The 22,990-nt window shown below is 45.1% G+C and overlaps 1 protein-coding gene across 1 annotated transcript in view; it reads right to left on the reverse strand.

Annotated features, from left to right (window-relative positions):
• LOC309569498 (NACHT, LRR and PYD domains-containing protein 12-like) overlaps positions 1 to 22,990 on the reverse strand; it is a 1,417,729-nt gene that overhangs the window by 1,144,145 nt on the left and 250,594 nt on the right. The window lies entirely within an intron of this gene.

Consider the following 22,990-nt stretch of genomic DNA (forward strand, 5'->3'; position numbering starts at 1 on the left):
TATTCCGCTATTCAATAAAAACCTTTCTAGGGCAAGATCTTAAATTACAGAAATATGAGGAGACCGTCAAATAAGGGCCGTGGCCTGGGTCGTGGTGCTGCTGGTAGAGCTCCTGTTGCAAGGAGAGGACGTGGTCGATCTGTGCCAGCTACACGCACAAGTGAAACACCTTCCTCAAGTGTGAGTAGGCGACAGAACCTGCATCAGTATTTGGTAGGGCATCAAACGCCCCTAGAAGTGATGAGGCCAGAACAAGTTGAGGCGATAGTAGATTGGTTTGCTGCTGACAGTGCCTCCAGTTCCTTCACATTGTCTCCCACCCAGTCTACTGCAGAAAGGTCAGAGTTGGCACCTGCAGCCAATGTCCAACCGTCTTTCACCTCACCCCCTTGCAAATCAGGCCAGCAGTCTGAGCCCCAAGCCATACAGCAGTCTCTTATTCTTTTTGAGGACTCTGTCAGCAGGGTTTCCCAGGGCCATCCACCTAGCCCTGCCCCAGAAGTGGAAGAGATTGAGTGCAGCGATGCCCAACCACTTATTTCTCAAGATGAGTACATGCAAGGATCATCGCAGCACGTCTCCGATGATGACGAAACGCAGGTGCCAACTGCTGCGGCGTTCAGCATTGTGGAGACCGACAAGGAGGGCAGGGGTGAAGACTGGGTGGAAGATGATGTGGAGGAGGATGAGGTCCTCGACCCCACATGGAATGAACGTCATGCAGGTGACCTGAGTAGTTTGGAGGAAGAGGCGGTGGTCGCACAGAGCCACCAGCACAGCAGAAGAGGGAGCAGGGTGCAGAAGCGGAGCGGCCGTGCCCTAGACACTACGCCCGCTACTGCCCAACGCAGCAAGGGAACGAGCGCACCAAAGTCAGCTCAAAGGAGTTCTCTAGCGTGGAAGTTCTTTAGAAAATGTGCTGATGACAGGACACGAGTGGTTTGCACCCTGTGCAATCAGAGCTTGAAGCGAGGCATAAACCTTCTCAACCTGAGCACAACCTGCATGATCAGGCATCTAAGTGCAAAGCACGAGCTGCAGTGGAGTACACACCTTCAAAACCAAGAAACGTCTCTGGCTCATCCTGCTTCCTCTTCTGCTGCAGTCTCGGCCGCTCCAGCCACATCTGTAGTGATACCGGCACCTGCCACCCCGCAAACAGACGATCTGTCAGCAACACCACCACCTGGGTCACCAACAACCATCTCCACAATGTCCCGTGGAAGCGTTCAGCTTTCCATCTCCCAAACACTTGAGAGGAAGAGGAAGTACCCCCCTACCCACCCGCGATCCCTGGCCCTGAATGCCAGCATTTCAAAATTATTGGCCTTTGAAATGCTGTCATTCCGTCTGGTGGAGACGCACAGTTTTAAAAACCTTATGTCGGTGGCTGTCCCACAGTACGTCGTGCCCAGCCGCCACTACTTTTCCAGGCAAGCCATCCCTTCCCTGCACAACCAAGTGGGGGAAAATATCAGGTGTGCACTGCGCAACGCCATCTGTGCCAAGGTCCACCTAACTACGGATACGTGGACCAGTAAGCACGGTCAGGGGCGTTATATCTCCCTAACGGCACACTGGGTAAATGCAGTGGCGGATGGGCCTGAGGCGGATAGCAATTTGGCGCATGTCCTTCCACCACCGAGGATTGCAGGGCGCTTCAGTTTGCCTCCTGTTCCTAACTCCTCCTACTCCGCTTCCTCATCCTCTACCGCCTCCTCATCCGGACAGCGTAACACCTTCACCACCAACTTCAGCACGGCCAGGGGTAAACGACAGCAGGCAGTTTTACAACTTGCCTGTTTGGGGGACAAACCACACACCGCGCAGGAGTTGTGGAGGAGCATGGAACAGCAGACAAATGAGTGGTTGCTGCCAGCGAGCCTCAAGCCCGGCCTGGTGGTGTGCGATAACGGGCGAAATCTCATAGCAGCTCTGGGCCTAGCCGGTTTGACGCACATCCCTTGCCTGGCGCATGTGCTGAATTTGGTGGTGCAGAGGTTCCTTAAAAACTACCCCGATATGTCAGAGCTGCTGCAGAAAGTGCGGGCCGTTTGTGCGCACTTTCGGCGTTCTCACCCTGCTGCTGCTCGCCTGGCAGCGCTGCAGCGTAACTTCGGCCTTCCCGCTCACCGCCTCATATGTGACGTGCCCACAAGGTGGAACTCCACCTTGCACATGCTGGAAAGACTGTGCGAGCAGCAGCAGGCCATAGTGGAGTTTCAGCTGCAGCACGCACGCGTGAGTCGCTCTGCGGAACAGCACCACTTCACCACCAATAACTGGGCCTCCATGCGAGACCTGTGTGCCTTGTTGCGCTGTTTTGAGTACTCCACCAACATGGCCAGTAGCAATGACGCCGTTCTCAGCTTAACTATCCCACTTCTATGCCTCCTTGAAAAAACAATTCGGGCGATGATGGAAGAGGATGTGGCACAGGATGAGGAGGAGGAGGAGGATGAAGAGGTAACATTTCCAAGGCTTTCAGGGCAGTCATTCGCAAGGGGCTCCGAGGGTGGGTTCCTGCACACGCAAACGCCAGGGACGCAATTGTCCAGCAGGGGCACAGTTCTGGAGGATGAGGAGGATGAGGAGGAGGAGGAGCTGGAGGAGGAGATGGAACCATGTTCACAGCAGGGTGGCACCCAGGCCAGCTCATGGCCATCACTGGTGCGTGGCTGGGGGGATACAGAGGACACGGACGATACACCTCCCACAGAGGACAGCCTTTCGTTGCCTCTGGGCAGCCTGGCACACATGAGCGATTACATGCTGCAGTGTCTCCACAACGACCGCCGAGTTGCCCACATTCTAACTTGTGCTGATTACTGGGTGGCCACGCTGCTGGATCCCCGTTACAAGGACAACGTACCGTCCTTAATTCACTCACTGGAGCGCGATCGCAAGATGCGCGAGTACAAGCGCACGCTGGTAGACGCCATGCTGCTGGCATTCCCATCTGACAGCGGGGCCACAGTGGAAGCACAAGGCAGAGGAGGAGGAGGAGGAGGTCGCCAACGCAACCAGGGCACCGCCAGCACCTCAGAAGGCAGGGTTAGCATGGCCGAAATGTGGAAAAGCTTTGTCAGCACGCCACAACAAACAGCAGCACCAGCAGCTCAGATGGAACGTCTTAGCAGGAGGCAGCATTTTACCAACATGGTGGAGCAGTATGTGTGCACACGCCTACATGTAGTGAATGACGGGTCTGCCCCCTTCAACTTCTGGGTCTCCAAATTGGGCACATGGCCTGAGCTTGCCCTTTACGCCTTGGAGGTGCTGGCGTGCCCTGCAGCCAGTGTATTATCTGAACGGGTATTTAGCACGGCTGGGGGCGTTATAACAGACAAGCGCAGCCGCCTGTCCAGAGACAATGTGGACAAGCTCACGTTCATTAAAATGAACCAGGCATGGATCCCACGGGACTTTTCCGTACCTTATGCAGAATAGCAATGGATACCGACCTTACCCACCCATTGTTCCATTTTTGCTCTTTCTCACTCTTTTGGGGTGTACCCTCATTTAAAATTTTTGAAAAGAAGCAGTGTTGGCTACCTCGTCCTCCTCCTCAGGGCCAGATTAATGTAGGGGCTATTGGAGCTGCAGCTCCAGGCCCCTACCTTTTATATAGGCCCCGGGTTGGCCATATTCACTGTTACCGCTCTTCTGTCACTTGTAAACACAGAAGTCTGGCTTCTATGCTCGCTTCCCCAGGCAGCACCCTCAGAACCTCCCCACACAGCGTGAAGGCCGGACAAGGAGGGACAGTTGGCGATGCATGGATGTGTTTATGGGCTTCAGAGACAGCATCCCATGTTGAATTAGGCATGCATGGCTGCACCCTTCCTCCTCTGGGTGCATGGCAAGGCACGGCCCTTAAGGCCCTTCAAAATCCTCAGCACCAAGCCCATGATGCTGTTAATCCGGCCCTGGTCCTCCTCCACCGCCGCTTCCACCTACACCGCCCATAGGTGTGCGCAGCCTATTGCATTAAGGTGTGCACCCCAAAGTTGAAATACACATGCATGTGTTTGCCAGCAGGGAGAGTAATGTATCGGGGCCATGTACCTGTAGGCAAGGAGAAATAGAGCAGAGCAGGTCCCAGGGAGATCTTTCCCATCTCCTCACTGGCAATGCTATGTGCCCTAGGTGATTAGGGTGTGCCCAGGCACACCCAGCACACCCTGTGCGCACGCCTATGTCACCGCCACATCCACCACCACCTCAACCTCCCTCCTACTCCATATGGGCCTCGTCCTTCAGAGATGAAGAAGAACATTGTTTTATTTTTCTGTTTTTTTTTTGTTGTTTTAAGTTATTTCCCTATCCACATTTGTTTGCAGAGCACTTGCCATGCTCTTAATTACGTTTTGCTGCCATTTGCAGCACTCTAGCCCTTTCCTTTGGTGTTTTAGAGCCATTTTAGTGCCTTAAAGTTCGGGTCCCCATTGACTTCAATGGGGTTCGGTGTCCGGGAAAAGTTCGGTAAAAGTCCGGGACACGGACCCGGACTTTTTTTTAAAGTTCGGCCGAACCCGTCGAACACGGACATCTAGGTGTCCGCTCAACCCTAGTGTCAATATAATATCCATTATTTGGAAATACTGAGGACAATAGTATTCCTTCACATTCTTTGCATGAAATTGTTCAGTTGGCCCATGTTGAAGACGTTTAGGAATATTGTGTTGCCTTGGTACAGTAACCTCTTTTAGCTGGTATTTTTCCACTAAATTAATAGTGGTAGCAAGAACTCTTTCAAAGGACGTGTCACAGCGTAACTTTTGTATAGCATCATGGGTCCGTTGTACACTTACTAGAAGTCCTGATATGGTTTATTCTCTGCCTTGCAAGGCTCAAGCATTCTAAAATCTCCATGACATTAAGAGAGATTTGAAGACCTAATAGAGTTTTCCCTTGCCTAAATTGTTGTAGTAGGCCACGTGCACGTGGATTTATATCTCCACTACTTCAACCAACAGCACCAGTTTTAAAAATTACAAAGTATTCAAAAACGCAGATGTTGGCGTGCAGAGGAGGGATTTGAGGTCTTTCAGACCCCAGATTTCTCCATATAGAGTACCCGTCACTGCCTATTGCTGTCTCAGAAGATGTTTACATTCCTTGTGACAGCAATAGGTGATCAGGGAAACATTTTTTTAAGCAAAAGTGTAATAAGAAAAAAAAAAAAAGTAAAGCGCCCCATCCCTCCGTGCTTGCACGCCACAGAAAACACATAAGTAAGTCGCACCCGCAAATGTAAAGAGTGTTCAAATCACACATGTGAGGTATCGCCGCGATCGTCAGAGCGAGAGAAATCATTCTAGCACAATAACTCCTCTATAACTCTAAACTGGTAACCGTTAAACAATATTAAAGCATTGTCTATGGAGATTTTTAGGTATTGTAGTTTGTCACTATTCCACGGGTGTGAGCAATTTTAAAGTGTGACATGTTAGGTTTCTTTTTACTTGGTGTAACATTATCTTCCACATTATACAAAAAAATTGGGCTAACTTTATTGCTTCTTTTTTTTTTTAATTCATTAACCTTCTTAGCGGTATTCCCGAGCGTGGCTCGGGGTTAAATTTCAGAGCCAAAAGCGGTAACCCCGAGCCACACTCGGGGGTACCGCCAGAAGCATCGCTGGATCCTGAAAGCGGGGTTACTTACCTTGTCACCGGGATCCAGCGATGTATCCCGGCGGTGTCTAGCCGCGGATCTTCCTCCCGATCCTCTCCGTGCTTCCGTCTCCGGCGACGTGACGTTCGCAGGGGGGTGGAACCGGCGGCGAATTCAAATGTAAAACACACCAAACACACTGATGCAAAATAAAAAAAAAAATCACATTAGTTTGCCCCCCAGTGCCCTTTCCTGCAGTTTTACTGTACTTTTTATGTATATATATATATATATATATATATATATATATATATATATATATATATATATATACATATACATAATGTATATATACCTATACATATCTATATTTATATATTTATATATATGTATATATATATATATATATATATATATATATATATATATATATATATATATATATATATATATATATTTATATATATATATATATTAATATATATATATATATATATATATATATATATATATATATATATATATATATATATACACATAAAAAGTACATATACATATATATATATATATATATATATATATATATATATATATATATATATATATATATATATATATTTATATATATGTATATATATATATTTATATATTATATATATATTAATATATATATATACACATAAAAAGTACAGTACTTTTTATGTGTGTGTGTGTGTATATATATATATATATATATATATATATATATACACACTATATATATATATATATATATATATACACTATATATATATATATATATGTGTGTATATATATATATACATATATATATATATATATATATATATATATATATATATATATATACTTTAACTTATTTACAGTTTTTTATTATATTGTAATTTATGATTTTTTGTTTCAAACTTTATCATACCCGAGATGTTATAAAGAAGAACGCACAGTAAAAAAAAAAAATCATATGTAAATAGTTGGTTTGGGCTGTTCATTCTTAAGAATTACATGCAAAATAATGATAACGCTTTCATCACCTAAAATACAAAAGAATCATACTGCCAGGGAGGTTAAAGTGATTTTTTTCCCATAAAATTGCGTTTTAAAGACTGCTGCACAAATACAGAATACATTTTATTCTCTAGGGTCTCTGCCAAAATTTAAAGTGCCCCATCCCTCCGTGCTCACATGCCAAAGAAAACGCATACATAAGACGAGCCCGCAAATGTAAAGAGTGTTTACAGCAGGTGGTGCTGTGCTGCAGGAGGAAAGGACGCAGAAATCAGGGACAGCTGAGCTGAGCGTGTGTGAGGAGTGTCAGCTGAGTGTGTGAGTGAGTGAGTGGCAAACTGTGACCCCTCCTGAGACAGAGAGAGACTGGAGGCTCGAGGGACCGGGAGCGGAGACGGCAGCGTCGGGAGAGACTGACAACGTTACCCCACTGAGCTGACTGTCTGACAGAGGAGCCAAGGAGGGACCAAGAAGTAGCAGAGGACGGTGAGTGTATCCACATACTGGAGTGTATATGAGAAGCAGAGCAGGGAGAGAGAGGAAACTGACAAGCTCTGCAGAGACAGTACAGGAGAGACACAACTGATAGAGAACAGACTGTGACAGGTTGACAGAGGATAGTGAGGACTTTGGGTGAGGAGGGTGTAGTAACTGAGTAACTTTTGTGTTATCATTTATATTGGTCAGGCAACGCACGGACACCTTTGCTGCCATTGTTCAATGTGCTAGGTGTTCAGTGTGACCCTGCGCCTTTAAGAAGGGGTGAGCTCCCTCCAGTCACCTGTCCTCCATCTATCCATTAGAATACATGTGCTCCCACTGTGGAGACTCTTTAACCTGACATAATCAGACCACCAGGGAGGATTTCTGTGCTAAAAGCGGTACATTGTTTTGCATGGAAATCTGTTGTTTTATATTTTAAAACTCACCCTCCCCTGCGATTCCCCCGCCGTCCTCCCCCACCGTCCTCCCGCCATCCTCCTGCTGTCCTCCCCCACCATCTTCCGGTTGTCCTCCCGATGTCCTCCCCCGCCGTCCTCCCCCCACCATCCTTCCGCTGTCCTCCCCCCCGTCCTCCCCCGCCGTCCTCCCCCGTCGTCTTCCCCCTGCCACCCCCCCCCCCACCGTCCTTCCGCTGTCCTCCCCCGCCATCCTCCCGCTGTCCTCCAGCTGTCCTCCCGCCTTCCTCCCCTGCTGTCGTCCTCCCGCCATCCTCTCGCCATCCTCCCGCTGTCCTCCCGCCGACCTCTCCCGCTATCCTCCAGCCATCCTCCCGCTGTCCTCCTGCTGTGTGCTCAGTCGATGCCGGCACTTGCCTTCCGGTTCCCTTCCCTGCGAGCATTGCGACACAGTGGGGTGGAACCGGCGGCAATTTCAAAAGTGTAAATACACCAAATGAGATGATAGAAAGCTGTGATCCTAACGGATTACACTGTATCGTCCCATTTCACCACAGGATTTCACCTGGTGACTTTTCCAGTGCCCTGCTTGTGCTTTTCCAGTTCTTTGTGCCTGGAAAATTGAGAACGACCATGGCGTTCCAAAAAGCAAAAGCACTTCTAGACAAACTGGAAAACAGCGACAGTGAAACGGAGATACTTGAATAACTGAGCGATAGCGATTAGTGGGAAAATTGGTCATCAGGTACAGAAAGTGAGGACAGGGACGATTCTGATGCCTCTTTCTGGCACATCGCTCCGTTGGAAGTTCTGAAGAATCATTTGATAGACTTCCCAAATACCACAAGCGATGTGCCAGAAAGAGACATCAGTTGTGGTAGTGGGGGACTCAATTATCAAGAGGACAGAGAGGGCAATCTGTCAAAACGATTGTGGTAGCCGAACAGCATGTTGTTTTCCGGGCTCTCGAGTTCGGCACATCACGGATCGGGTTGACAGATTATTGGGGGGAAGGACCCAGCGGTCATGGTGCATGAAGGGCACCAAAGACCAAGTGAGAAGAAGGTGGAGGATCATAAAAATGATTTCAGGGACTTAGGGAATAGATTGAGGAATAGGACCTCCAAGGTGGTTTTCTCTGAAATACTGCCTGTACCCCGAGCAGTGGGGGCTGGTGCATTGGGGGCGCAGGGCCCCCCAATCCATGCGTCTGGCCCCCTAATCTGCATGCGGGGCGCCGGTGGCATGGAGCTCATTGGGTTTTTTTTTTTATCACCTGATTAGAGCCAGAGGCTCTAATAGGCTTCAGAAAAGGGTGGACCCGGGGCGCAGAGCAATGCACCCGAGCCCACCCATTGAGTGACAATAGCGAATGAAAATTCCCTATTGTCACACGGATCCTCCTCCTGGCCAATCAGGAAGCAGGTCTGAGGCCCGCTTCCTGATTGGCCAAAAGGCAAAAACCATGCCATTGGCCGAGAGGAGGCGGTGGGAGGATTCGAGAAGATGCGGGGGACTGAGAAGAAGCCGCCGCTGCAGGTAAGTGCACGCTGGTCTGTCTTCATTGAAGGGGGCATGGTACGGCACACTGGTCTGTCTGCATTGAAGGGGGCATGGCACGCTGGTCTGTCTGCATTGAAGGGGGCACGGCACACTGGTCTGTCTGCATTGAAGGGGGCACGGCACGGCACGCTGGTCTGTCTGCATTGGAAGGGGGCACGCTGGTCTGTCTGCTTTGGAAGGGGGCACACTGGTCTGTCTCCATTAAAAGGGGGCATGCTGGTCTGTCTGCATTGAAAGGGGGCACGCTGGTCTGTCTGCATTGAAGGGGGCACAGCACGCTGGTCTGTCTGAATTGAAAGGGGGCACGTTGGTCTGTCTGAATTGAAAGGGGGGCACGCTGGTCTGTCTACATTGAAAGGGGGCATGGCACGCTGGTCTGTCTGCATTGAAGGGGGCACGGCACACTGGTCTGTCTGCATTGAAGGGGGCACGGCACGGCACGCTGGTCTGTCTGCATTGGAAGGGGGCACGCTGGTCTGTCTGCTTTGGAAGGGGGCACACTGGTCTGTCTCCATTAAAAGGGGGCACGCTGGTCTGTCTGCATTGAAAGGGGGCACGCTGGTCTGTCTGCATTGAAGGGGGCACAGCACGCTGGTCTGTCTGAATTGAAAGGGGGCACGCTGGTCTGTCTGCATTGAAAGGGGGGCACGCTGGTCTGTCTACATTGAAAGGGGGCATGCTGGTCTGTCTGCATTGAAGGGGGCAAGCTGGTCACTCAGCATTGAAAGGGGGCAAGCTGGTCACTCTGCATTGAAAGGGGACATGCTGGTCTCTCTGCATTGAAAGGGGGCACGCTGGTCTCTCTGCATTGAAAGGGGGCACGCTGGTCTCTCTGCATTGAAAGGGGGAACGCTGGTCTCTCTGCATTGAAAGGGGCACGGCACGCTGGTCTCTCTGCATTGAAAGGGGGAACGCTGATCTCTCTGCATTGAAAGGGGCATGGCACGCTGGTCTCTCTGCATTGAAAGAGGCACGGCGCGCTGGTCTCTCTGCATTGAAAGGGGCACGGCACGCTGGTCACTTTGCATTGAAAGGGGGCACGGCACGCTGGTCACTCTGCATTGAAAGGGGGCATGATGGTCACTCTGCATTTAAAGGGGGTGCGATTGTCACTCTGCATTGAAGGGGGCACACTATAACTTAATTACTGAATGCCCCTTTCACACTTTTGTGACCTCAAAGTCACGCAATTTTTTTACAGCGTTTTTTGCCGCAAAGCAATGCCTATTACATTTTTCTGTTTGCGCCTCCCCCCAAAAAATTTTGAGCACCAGCTGCCACTGACCTCGAGCCACACGTGAGAGGCAGAAGGAGATTAGGCAATTGAACAAGTGGCTGAGGAACTGATGTAGAAAGGAGGGGTTCGGGTTCATGGAGAACTGGGCTGAATTCTCAGTTGGCTACCGAATCTTTAGTAAGGACGGTACTGCACCTTAATGGGGATGGTACAGCTCAATTGGAGAGAAAGATGGCCACAAAGTTGGAGGGGCTTTAAAACTAGGTGTTGGGTGGGGAGGGCACTGAGGTAGAGTCAGTTAGTTGGCAGCAAAGGACAGAAGGTATTATTGGGGTCAACAGCGACAGTAGAACCATAGCGACAACCACAGGGGGGTCTGTGCGGATAAACCTCAGACCAAACAGGAATAAACTTAAGTATAATTCTCTATCCACTTCTAAAAAACTAAGAGGGGTATATGCAAATGCCAGGAGCCTAGCTAATAAAATGGATGAGTCGGAACTGTTAATACATGAGGAGGACATAGACCTTGTGGGAATAAAGGAAACTTGGTTCGACCCCTCACACGACTGGCTGGCCAATATCCAAGGGTACTCTGTGTATCGGAAGGACAGGGAAGAAAAAGAGGGGGAGGGGTATGTCTCTATGTAAAAAAAAAAATGTAAGGGTGATAGAGAGGAGTGACATTATGGAAGGGATGAGTAGATGAGAAGAAGTAAAGGGGAAAGTAATAGTGGTGGTATGTTATAGGCCGCCCAACCAAAGGGAGGAGGTTGAGCTGTAATTTCTATCACTGTTGGGTAACGCGGCAAAGCTGAGGCCAGTCATCATATTGGGGGACTTCAATTATCCCGACATTGACTGGGAAGAGGGGACTGCACACTCACTAAAGGCCCGTCTCTTCATGAATATCTTACAAGACAACTACATGTCTCAGTTGGTGGATTAGAAAGAATGCAGTGCTGGATCTATAAATTACTAATGACCCAGATCTAATCTCAGATGCAGGTATCCAGGAACACTGACCACGGAGGAAAAATGGGAATGCTTTAGGAACATATTGAACAAAAGCATCTCACAGTGCATTCCTATGGGAAATACATTTAGAAGAGCCAAGGCCAAACCAGGGTGGCTAAACCGTAATGTATAAAAAAACTTATTAGGGAAATAGAAATGGACTTTAAGAGATATAAATTGGAGGGGACTTTATCGACTTTCCACCAATACAAGGAATCAAATGAGAAATGTAAATACGAAATCAAGAAGGCTAAAATAGACTTTGAGAGACATATAGCAGAGGAAAGTAAAAGGAACCCTAAGAAATTCTTTAAATATATCAATAGGAAAAAAACGAGGTAAGAACATGTTGCACACATAATTAACGATGATGGGAGGATGGTTACAGAAGACACAGAGAAGGCAACTGTGCTAAATGCTTTCTTCTCCTCAGTCTTTACACAGGAAAAGGAGGGGTACACTGACCATGACTGTATGGTTAGCAGTACTTCACATGACTTGCCGCTATGGCTAACAGAGGGTGAAATCATGAAAAGGCTTGATAACATTAACACAAAGAAATCACCAGGACCGGATGGTGTGCATCCGAGAGTACTCAAAGAACTCAGTAAGGTTATATCTAGACCACTGTTCCTGATCTTTGCAGATAGAATATTGACAGGAACTGTACCAGGTGACTTGAGGGAAGCTAACGTGATACCAATATTCAAAAAAGGGCAAAGGCATATCCCGGGCAATTATAGGCCGGTCAGCCTAACGTCAATAGTGTGTAAATTACTGGAAGGGATGATAAGGGACTATATCCAAGTATTTGCTAAAGTCAACAGTATCATCAGCAGTAATCAGCACAGGTTTACAAAAGGACATTCTTGTCAGACCAATCTGTTAACATTCTACGAGGAGGTGAGCTGTGAGCTAGATAGGGGGAGACCTGTGGATGTGGTGTACCTGGATTTTGCTAAGGCATTCGATACAGTCCCCAACATTAATTTACAAAATAAGGTCTGCAGGCTTAGACCACAATATTTTGCTCTTGGATAGAAAACTGAGATAAGTTAAAGGGGCGTGTTCAAAGGGTGGTAATAAATGACGCGTACTCAGACTGGTCTGGAGTGATAAATGGGGTCCCCCAAGGCTCAGTCCTGGGGCAAATTTTGTTCAATTTATTCAAAAATAGCATTGAGGACGGGATCAGTAGCTCAATCTCAGTTTTTGCAGATGACACAAAATTAAGCAGGGCAATAACTTCACATGGTAATGCAGAAATCTTACAGAATGACCTGAACAAAATAACAGAGTGGGCAACTGCATGGCAAATGAGGTTTAATGTGGAGAAGTGTAAGGTATTGCACTTAGGGACTAAAAACAAACGCAAAATACACTCTAGGGGGGGGAACCTCTGAGGGAATCAAGAATGGAGAAAGATCTGGGAGTCTTCGTAGAAGATAGACTAAGCAATAGCATGCAATGTCAAGCTGCAGCTGCCAAAGCCGGCATAATATTGGCATGCATAAAGAAGGGGATGTATTCCAGAGATAAATCTATAATCCTACCACTTTATAAAACTCTGGTCCGGCCACACCCGGAGTATTCTGTCCAGTTCTGGTCGCCAATCCTCAGAAAGGATGTGCTGGAACTGGAAAGAGTCCAAAAAAGGGCAACTAAACTAATTAGGGGATTGGAGGACCTAAATTATGAGGAGCTATTATGAGAAGCGCTCGATTTAGATGCCTTAGGGGGGACATGGTGATCTCAGCATAGAAAAAAACTATTCAGTTGCAAGGAATGTAAGAGGACACGAGGCCATACAATGCGACTAGAGGAGAAGCAATTTAACCTCAGGCTATGCAAATGGTGTTTTACAGTAAGGGCAATAATACTGTGGAACTCTCTTCCACAAATTGTGGTAACTGCGGGGAGTATGGCTACTTTTAAAAGACTCTTGGACATACATCTCCAAGATCAAAACATTCAGGGGTATGGGAAATTAATACGTCCACACACACCTAGACAGATTGAACCTGATGGACTATTGTCTTTATTCAACCTCAACTACTATGTAACTATGTGAGGTATCACCGAGAGCAATAATTCTAGCCTCAGACCTCCTCTGTAACTCTAAACTGGTATTCATTAAAATTGTTTAAAGCGTCACCTATGGAGATTTTTAGGTACTGTAGTTTGTCACCATTCCACGCGTATGCGCAATTTTAAAGCATGTTAGGTATCTATTTACTTTGCATAACATCATCTCTTACATTACATACATACACATAAAAAATTTGGGTTAACTTTATTGTTTGGGAGGAGTGAGAGCAAATGGACTTTATTGGCACTGACAACCAGACAGTTACTTCGTAAAAATAAAATTATTTTATTAAGAAATTGTTAAAAAACATATATGCATATGTGTATCACCACAGGTGCAAAACATGAAAACAAATCAAAAGACAATCACATTCATATCAAAAGACACAGCTTTAAAAGGCATATATAACCTAAATAACCATAGCCTCTACAACCACCTAAATGGACCAAATACACCGTGATGGAACTATACAAACTGGAAGTTTTGGGGCAGCCCTAAGGCTATTCCTGGTTAAAGCAGCATGAAGCTTGTGAGCAATTCCATCGGCGGTAAAAATAGGGAGGCTTGGTATTTTGGTATTATATTCCGGTCAAAGACAAACTCTACATGTTTTGCGCGGTTAGCGCTTCTTCAGGAGTTTATGTAATGGCTGAACAATTCTACAAAAATATGGAAAGAAAGAATTTAGGATTTATACATAAGCCATTAAAGAAATGTGCATATATATATATATACATATGTTGTGTCACCTTCCAAGGGGAGGGGGGGGGAAAGGAAGGGGGGGGGGGAGAGACAAAACATACAATATCATAGCAGCATAAATAATTGCACAACCTAACTAGGTGAGTTAGCTATGTTTTTATCTTACCAATGTAACAATGTTGGTAGCATAGTGCACAAAGGCACTGTTTTCTATTCAGTAGGTGCAGGTGCCTGTGTCTGCGAGACAGACAGAAAAGAGCGGCGGTCCGAAAAAATGCCAAATCACACCCCAAACAAGAAAGGGGTATGTGTAAAGGAGGTGGGGGGATATTTATAATCATGATCCTTAATCTAATGAAAAAAACACAGATATAGTAAATATTGGTAATTGAGGAAAAGGGGGGGAAAAAATATATATTAGAGGGTATATTGGTAGATATGTATAATCATAGAGATATTGGTATCCAATCTCTTACCTATTCAGCCTAAACAATGTAGATGAGGTCACGAGATATATAGCTGGATACTGTTGTGCATAGGTGCAGTCACAGACAGATCCCAGAAAGGTAGTTCTGTGTTCCCTGTGAACAGAGCCAGTGAGCAGGGTATAATATCGCAATACTGATATACAGCTCTGAGGAACCAACCCAGAAAATATCAAAAAATTAAAAACAAAATAGAAGAAGCGGTATGCAACAAAAGCCAGCTTGTGCGGTGTACATATATCAAAATGTGCCGTAATCAAGCCCCCACCTCCTTTACACATACCCCTTTCTTGTTTGGGGTGTGATTTGGCATTTTTTCGGACCGCCGCTCTTTTCTGTCTGTCTCGCAGACACAGGCACCTGCACCTACTGAATAGAAAACAGTGCCTTTGTGCACTATGCTACCAACATTGTTACATTGGTAAGATAAAAACATAGCTAACTCACCTTGTTAGGTTGTGCAATTATTTATGCTGCTATGATATTGTATGTTTTGTCTCTCCCCCCTTTCCCCCTCCCCTTTTTTTTCCCCCCCTTCCTCCCCCCCCCCCCCCTTGGAAGGTGACACAACATATGTATATATATATATATATATGCACATTTCTTTAATGGCTTATGTATAAATCCTAAATTCTTTCTTTCCATATTTTTGTAGAATTGTTCAGCCATTACATAAACTCCTGAAGAAGCGCTAACCGCGCGAAACATGTCGAGTTTGTCTTTGACCGGAATATAATACCAAAATACCAAGCCTCCCTATTTTTACCGCCGATGGAATTGCTCACAAGCTTCATGCTGCTTTAACCAGGAATAGCCTTAGGGCTGCCCCAGAACTTCCAGTTTGTATAGTTCCATCACGGTGTATTTGGTCCATTTAGGTGGTTGTAGAGGCTATGGTTATTTAGGTTATATATGCCTTTTAAAGCTGTGTCTTTTGATATGAATGTGATTGTCTTTTGATTTGTTTTCATGTTTTGCACCTGTGGTGATACTCATATGCATATATGTTTTTTAACAATTTCTTAATAAAATAATTTTATTTTTACGACGTAACTGTCTGGTTGTCAGTGCCAATAAAGTCCATTTGCTCTCACTCCTCCCATACATGTTTTGATTAGGACGTGGCACGTATTAATTTAAGTGTCCACAGTGTCATCCTGTGTTGACACTATCTCCTCTTGATATTATTCAAACAGGTGGAAGACACCTAAAAAATCAATGACGTTTACCGCTGGCTTATATTTGTGTAAATTTTTCTGCGTTTTTGTATAGAGACCCTTCTGGTTTTTTTTTTTTTTTTTTTTTTATTATTCTTCCCAACTGTTGTCTTCATCCATCTAACTGTCAATAATGGACTTTGTTGGCACGGCCTGGGCAGGTTACATGAAAGAGATACACACCGAGTGCAATGGCAGTAATATAGAATCTGATAATATAGACCTGTATTTCTCTAAATTGAAACGATTGCTAAAAAAGACGTCGAATTTGTACTGGCACACTGAATTTTTTAATCAATACATACGAGAGGAAATTAGCCCCATTGGCTTGCGAGTACAACTGTTACCAACAATTAATAACGTCTCACAGGATTTAAAAAATGCCTGGGAATACAAACTGACCCAGTGCAGCCTGGGACTGATGAGTTTATTAGTGGACCAGTACAAAAAAAGACATGATACAACTTGATTTAGACATTACAACACTGAACAACGCTTTTGAAATCAAAAATTAAACAGTCTATAACAAAAAGAACAAAGAGCTAAAAGAGTACATAACGAAAGTCAACAAGGACATTATTGCAAAAAAAACAAAATAAAATGGCCAAAGACAGACTTCCATTTCTTGAGGGTTTCGCTTACCATTGGTCCAATCCTAGGCCTGGTAATCGCACCCATAGAGAGGGCAAGACTGACGCTTTTCGGAATAGACAAACACCTGACGATAGTACAGAATCTGACTCATCTGTCTCCTCTCTTTTATAGCATACTCCTCGAGGACTGTCTAATGCATGTGGTGGTCTCTATTCTGTTGCACGTAAGAGGAACTTTGGAGGTGGGACTGACATATCACAAACACACAAAAAACGCCCTGATAATTCCCAATCATTTAATTCTCAGTCAACTTCAGGCACTGCGGTCACCAGCAATGATAGTAACAATCACCCGGGAAATTCTCTTTCCTCCAACGTAAATGACACACAACAGATACCCACTACACACCTGGGCATTTTAGCCTCCCAGGCGATCGATCTATTAACTTTAAACACTAATAGACAAGTTACGGGATCACTCCCAGATTTGAATCTGGATTCAGACGAAAGCTTGGGAGCATGTGGTACATCTACCCAGGGGGGCCTTTTTCCAAATGTCCCCATGGGGGGGCAAAACAGGGTACGATGGACCACTTTGTCACCCGCATGGGGCCGTAGGAGAGATCATTAGCAGTGACAACATAGTTGGAGATAAGACGGGGATAGATGTTATTAATTTAACATCGACACCCCTAACACCTGATGAAATATCAGTGCTAAGGTTGGGCCTTAGTTTTTGTCCCTCTTCAGACATTGACAAATATGAAACCATCAAGGATCTCTATATCTTTGCTAGAAATTTAACTTACAAATACATGTTTGACGAGGAACGTTCCCGCCTAGCTAAAGATAGAGAGATCTCGGAAAGGATAAAGCATTTCAAGATGAAAGAATTCAAAGCATTAAAAGACCTGATATTCTTGCTGGAAGAAACCAAGCGTAAAAAAACGATTGAAGACTCTCCCCTTCCCCCTCTTTCCTCTTCCCCTCCTTCTTCTTCCCTGCCTTATAATATACAGACTGAAGAAAAAGAAACTATGCACAAGTTCAAAAATAAATCCTCGAGATTCCCTGACCTTACCACATATCCAAACATCTGGGCCTTCCTAGTAGCCAGTGTCAGTGACATCAAAACTACCTGCTTTAACAGAGGCACCCCAAACCTTACTAAACCACAACTGCAAGCACTATCCACATTGAAAAATCGTGTGGGTATTGTCATTAAACAAGCAGATAAGGGAGGAAACGTGGTGGTTCTGACGCAGGAATATTATGAAACTATGTGTATGGACATTCTAAATAACAAGGAATGGTATACGAGAATCTCCTCCAGCAGAACCATCCGTTTCATTCAGGAATTCAAGGAAATGATCGGTGGGGCCTTTCACCAAGGCCTCATCGATCAGAGTACTTATGAATTCCTGAATATCCAACATCCGCGAGAAGCCACCTTCTATACTCTCCCGAAAATACATAAAAATGCCACTAGACCACCGGGAAGGCCAATCATATCTGGTATTGGCTCTGTGACAGAAAACGCGAGCAAATTCATTGATTTTTTCTTAACTTCACATGTAACGGGATCACCGTCCTTTGTGAAGGATACTTTGGACCTTCTGAAACAGATAGAGGGCCTCTACGTCCCAGAGGGTGCCCTTCTGGTCACCCTGGACGTAGAGTCCCTCTACTCTAGTATCCCCCATGACAAGGGATTGGATACTATTAAAATGTTCCTGAGAGAGGAAGACAGAGAGAAGTGGGAATTCAATGACTTTATCATTGAGCTTTTGAAATATATCCTTACTCACAATTGGTTTACGTTTGCTGGCTCCCACTACCTCCAGGTACAGGGTGTTGCGATGGGAACATGCTGTGCCCCATTGTACGCCAACCTGTACCGGGGGGGGTGGGAGCGCAAACTTTGGACAGACGATCGCTATGCAGAGTACATTGATTCGGTGCTTTGCTGGCATCGCTATATAGACGATGTGTTTGTCATTTGGACAAACACGGAAGAACATCTCAGGAGCTGCGTCGAACAATTAAACATCAACAATTATAATCTAAAATTTACTCTCGGATTTAACACAAAATCTGTGGCTTTTTTGGACTTACAAATTTTCATAGACATGGACCAGTGTATTGCCACCGATCTATACCGCAAGGAGTCCGCTGGCAATACACTGCTCCATGCAAATAGCTCCCATCCATCTGCTCTCGTTAAAAGTATTCCATATGCGCAATATGTTCGATTGCGGAGAAACTGTACCTATATTGAAGATTTTAAAAAGCAGGCAAAACGACTCCAACATAGATTGCTCGAAAGAGGATATAGTAGATCTCTCCTACGCAAAGCATATAACCAAGCACTACAAAAAGATAGAAGAACCTTACTCTTCTGTCCAAAAAGCCCGAAGTTGTTTTTAGGAAAGCCCCTTCCATTCGTGACAAATTGGTATCTTCCTACTATAACCCAGAAAAAACTTGTTGGCGTAATCCGCTTGGAATATATAGGTGCAATAAATGGGAATTTTGTCCCTGGATAAGGCAGGGTCAGCAGTTTCTGTTACCTAATGGTGATGTGTTTACTCCCCGGTTTTTCGCAAACTGTACAACACAGGTAGTAGTATATCTCGCTTCTTGCCGATGTGGAGTTTTCTACATCGGCAAGACTATTAGAATGCTTAAACAAAGGATTAACGACCACGTATATTATTCTGGAAAGAGTAAAATGATTACTCCCATTAGTCGTCACATCGACCTTTACCACAGATATGTCCCTTCCTGCATATCTTTTATAGTGTTGGAGATCATACTCCCAGACCCCAGAGGGGGTAACTGGGATAAAAAGATATTGCAGAGAGAATTTTTATAGATAGAACTCTTAAACGCAACGACACCACCTGGCCTCAATGAAATTCTGTCGTATAGACCCTTCCTCTAAAAATCCATGGTGCTACTAGCGATATTCTATCTCCTCCAATCCCAACAACATGTATACAGCATTGATAATATGACCTCTTGCCTTTTAGGCGTTGTTTTTTTTTTTTTTTTTTCCCCCCTTCTCCTCCCCTTTTCTGAACACTAGCCTATATATATAAAAAACACATACTAGTTTTGAAGCATTACTATACCCTACGAGGTTTTAAGAGTGTTCCTTTTTGTCCCCTCTTTTCAAACATAATACCCCCCTTCCCCCCCCTTCTCCCCGTTTTTTTTTTTTTTTATATTTCCAGGGTTCTCTCTATACTGTCAAAAAATATAATGTCCCCCCTTTTTTTCCTTAAACTTGTATCTCAGTTTTGATATCCGCTCCTTATTTTGGGGCTCTTGTTATTTTTAGTATTCTGGTGCTGGTGCCTGTGTCCGTGTGGCCAGCCACCTTGGGCGGCTCCACTGTTTTAGTGCCTGGAGGTGCGGCTGGTAGCGCCGTCACCTCACAGGGGCTCTGCTTCCCCTTCCATTGCTGTTTAGGGATCTCCCTTCATAGCCCTTTTACAACTAGCGCGGCTCCCTGACAGGGGTTAGCTCGGGATCGTGAATGGGTGGTTTCTGCCCCCTTCACCACCGGAGTCTTCCTGTTAGTGGGCGGCGCGTCACGAGAGGCTGACTTTGCTTCCGCCTCTCGGACCCGCCCTCATCTTCTCTGTGTCGCGGGAATGGGCACTTCTATCGCTATGCCCGCCCCGACCAGCAGCAGAGGGCGGTCCTCATGCCGGGCTGCGCTGACATCACACGCCATCTCGGCGTTGCTGACTCGCGTAGTTGGGGGCTATTTAGCCCAGACTGAAGCTAGCATTCGGTCTGGAGCCTTCGGAGGTCACGGCCGTTCCAGCCGGCGCCCTACCCCCGATACATTTGGGCATTTTGGACAGTGCTATAGGTCAGTACTACGCACATTACTTGTATGGTGTCAATCCCGGTCTCGGTTTTTTGAATTTATTTGAAACATGGCTGTACCCCCTCCTTGTTTCAACACATTTTTTATACCTTCTACTATATTTTTTTTTTTTATATCGTATCTTTAGGAACTGACGCCCTACTTACCAGTAGGGGTTGCCTGCCCAACAGCAATATATTCCCATACAGGCTATTTGGTCATCCTGGGGTGGTCGTGTCTTACTATACATATCGAGGTATGTTTGGTCCATATCCCTACTCTCTTCTTTTTCTACCTGCCCCCTCTATATTGAACAAGCGGGCTTGATTACAGCACATTTCGATATATGTACACCGCACAAGCTGGCTTTTGTTGCATACCGCTTCTTCTATTTTGCTTTTTATTTTTTGATATTTTCTGGGTTGGTTCCTCAGAGCTGTATATCATTATTGCGATATTATACCCTGCTCACTGGCTCTGTTCACAGGGAACACAGAACTACCTTTCTGGGATCTGTCTGTGACTGCACCTATGCACAACAGTATCCAGCTATATATCTCGTGACCTCATCTACATTGTTTAGGCTGAATAGGTAAGAGATTGGATACCAATATCTCTATGATTATACATATCTACCAATATACCTTCTAATATATATTTTTTCCCCCCCTTTTCCTCAATTACCAATATTTACTATATCTGTGTTTTTTTCATTAGATTAAGGATCGTGATTCTAAATATCCCCCCACCTCCTTTACACATACCCCTTTCTTGTTTGGGGTGTGATTTGGCATTTTTTCAGACCGCCGCTCTTTTCTGTCTGTCTCGCAGACACAGGCACCTGCACCTACTGAATAGAAAACAGTGCCTTTGTGCACTATGCTACCAACATTTTTACATTGGTAAGATAAAAACATAGCTAACTCACCTAGTTAGGTTGTGAAATTATTTATGCTGCTATGATATTGTATGTTTTGTCTCTCCCCCCTCCCCCCCCCTTTCCCCCCCCCTTCCTTTCCCCCCCTCCCCTTGGAAGGTGACACAACATATGTATATATATATATGCACATTTCTTTAATGGCTTATGTATAAATCCTAAATTCTTTCTTTCCATATTTTTGTAGAATTGTTCAGCCATTACATAAACTCCTGAAGAAGCGCTAACCGCGCAAAACATGTAGAGTTTGTCTTTGACCGGAATATAATACCAAAATACCAAGCCTCCCTATTTTTACCGCCAATCGAATTGCTCACAAGCTTCATGCTGCTTTAACCAGGAATAGCCTTAGGGCTGCCCCAAAACTTCCAGTTTGTATAGTTCCATCACGGTGTATTTGGTCCATTTAGGTGGTTGTAGAGGCTATGGTTATTTAGGTTATATATGCCTTTTAAAGCTGTGTCTTTTGATATGAATGTGATTGTCTTTTGATTTGTTTTCATGTTTTGCACCTGTGGTGATACACATATGCATATATGTTTTTTAACAATTTCTTAATAAAATAATTTTATTTTTACGACGTAACTGTCTGGTTGTCAGTGCCAATAAAGTCCATTTGCCCTCACTCCTCCCATACATGTTTTGATTAGGACGTGGCACGTATTAATTTAAGTGTCCACAGTGTCATCCTGTGTTGACACTATCTCCTCTTGATAACTTTATTGTTTAGTTTTTTCAAATTCATTGAAATGTATTTTTTCCAAAAATAATTGCATTTGAAAGACCACTGTGCAAATACAGTGTGACATAAAATATTGCAACAACCGCCATTTTATTCTCTGGGGTCTCTGCTTAAAAAATATATATATATGTAATGCAAAAAAACACGCCAATCTATAATGAAAAAAGGGGTGAACAAGAGCTGCTGCTGCTGCTTAGAGTTCCCTAAGGAGAACAGATATTGAAAATCTCCTGTAGCTATAAGGTCACATGGATCAACATCTTCTGGTGAGTTTGAATTACTTCCTGTAACGTAAATGTCAGATATAGGGTAGCTTTGCGGTAGCGAAATATGAAATATGAAGTGATCTGTAGAAATAGTGATTTGCAGATGTAGTGTCATTTTGGAGTTAATTAATGTAGTATCAGTCACACACACACATGTCCTGTTATTAGCATCTAAAAAGGCAGGGGCCATTCTGTAAGATAGAGTTGACACCTACATTCCAATGAAGTCTCCCATACCAGTAAACAAGAGAATTGTCACTTCCGGGAGCATCAAAGAGAACTGCCAGTCATTTTGGCTGTGGAAATCAGCAGGGGGCGGTGGAAGGCCCCCAACCGTCTACAAGTATGGATTGATACCAACAGATCAAAGGAATGTATTTTATCTCTCATAAAAGTTAGAATTTTAGTGGCAGAGAGATGAAAATAATTCCTTCTTGTGGCTCACGTGTGGGGCTACGAGTACATGTAAATCTGTGTCTGTGGCATGGGTGGGGTCCTGGAGAATTGCACAAAACCGTTGTATGGCGCCTGATTGCGACAGGCAAGCAGTGTTTGGTACTGTCGCGATCAGACCAATGCGCTGGTGTCAGAACTCCTATCCCTGGCCCAGCGGTCAGCGCCATTCTGGGCCAATTCAACTCTGGTCAGTTCAGAACACAGAACATCGTGTGGGCTGAGCAGGGGACAACCCTCTGGGGATGATTGGCCAAGGGCTAAAGTC

Source organism: Pelophylax lessonae, assembly GCF_965119305.1.
Source record: "Pelophylax lessonae genome assembly, chromosome: 13".
NCBI lineage: Eukaryota > Metazoa > Chordata > Amphibia > Anura > Ranidae > Pelophylax > Pelophylax lessonae.